Source organism: Montipora foliosa, chromosome 5 (genome assembly GCF_036669935.1).
Source record: "Montipora foliosa isolate CH-2021 chromosome 5, ASM3666993v2, whole genome shotgun sequence".
In the NCBI taxonomy this organism is placed as follows: domain Eukaryota; kingdom Metazoa; phylum Cnidaria; class Anthozoa; order Scleractinia; family Acroporidae; genus Montipora; species Montipora foliosa.
This window is the reverse complement of record NC_090873.1, coordinates 40,039,715-40,040,967: the sequence shown is the minus strand read 5'-3', so window position 1 is coordinate 40,040,967 and position 1,253 is coordinate 40,039,715. Positions and strand designations below refer to the sequence as shown.

At 45.6% G+C, this 1,253-nt stretch overlaps 1 pseudogene; it reads right to left on the bottom strand.

Annotated features, from left to right (window-relative positions):
- Positions 1–258: 258 nt before the first annotated feature.
- The window catches only part of LOC138004548 (uncharacterized), a 1,109-nt pseudogene continuing 114 nt past the window's right edge, over positions 259–1,253 (bottom strand).

The following is a 1,253-nucleotide window of genomic DNA, read 5'->3' as shown; positions in this document are numbered from 1 at the left end:
CCATAACTTGTTTAAGCGGCTTACCACCATTCACGTAAGGATGCTTGTAAAGGCGATACAGTACTCCAGATTTTTCTTCAAATGAAATCTCCGCCTGACCCTTCCCTAGCATACCGTCTCGATCCCAGTACTTACGCAGACTCTTATCTTCACGCTGCATCTGCTTGAGCTTCTCTCTATCCACAATAGGATTTTCACAGGTACTAGGCACCTTCAAAGTAGTGCGTTCATCCTTTATTTTAGCTTGAGTTCGGGTAGTTACTGCACAAGCCTCTTGCCAACTGGGATCTGGATTTTGTGCGTCCTTGCATCACGTACGTTACCAATAATAGGTCGTAGATAGGATCTGAAAGGCACTGCGCTTCTACATGACCCTTAAGATAAGGCGTATCAACATAAATTCTTTCTATAGGTACCTTTCTCGCTGTGTTGTCAATAAGCAACATGACGTTATATAAAATCTCCGGTGAACTGATCCTCGCCGACAAGGTCCTTCTTGACTACAACTCCACTGCAACCGGTATCTCTTAAAACGTCGACAGTCTTCTCTCCAACTCTGCCCTTTACAACAGGCATCTTTCTTCTTACTCCAGTTAAGGGTTCAACACATGCATTACTTAGCAACGGGACTTTCTTGACACAGGCTAAAAGAAGCTGATCATTTTGAATACACGACGGGTAGCGTTAAGATCTGGTGGCTTAACCAAACAGCCAGCACTAACTTGACCACGTTGCACAGGGTTACCATCCTTACCTTGGCTTCCTGACTTCCGTCCACTTGATGGACAGTTCCTCGCCTCATGACCTTGCTTGCCACATAGGAAACACTTTCTTGCTGGATTTGGGCAGTTAATTGCTTTGTGTCCGCGGGCATTACACCTGTAACACTGGAGAGCTGTTGTATCACTCTGTGCGTTCTTTGTTTCTTCTGCCTTGGACTGCACTACCGGTTTCTTGGTCGCAGAGCTAAACAGGTGCTTTCCATGTGCTTCCAAGTATTGATCGGCGATTTTCGCTATCTGGTCAAGCGTTTCCGGGGCTCTTTCACGAAGGTGAATAGCTAACTCTTTTGGACAAGAGTCAATAAACTGTTCTTCCACAATTTGATCTTTCAAGCCCTCAAAAGAACGCTCAGTGTGCGACAGTTCCAACCAACGCAACAAGTATCTCTCCAGTCGCACTATAAACTGTTCTGGGCTCTCATCAACTTCCGGCTTTGATGCCCTAAATTTACGGCGATAACCATCCTCTGT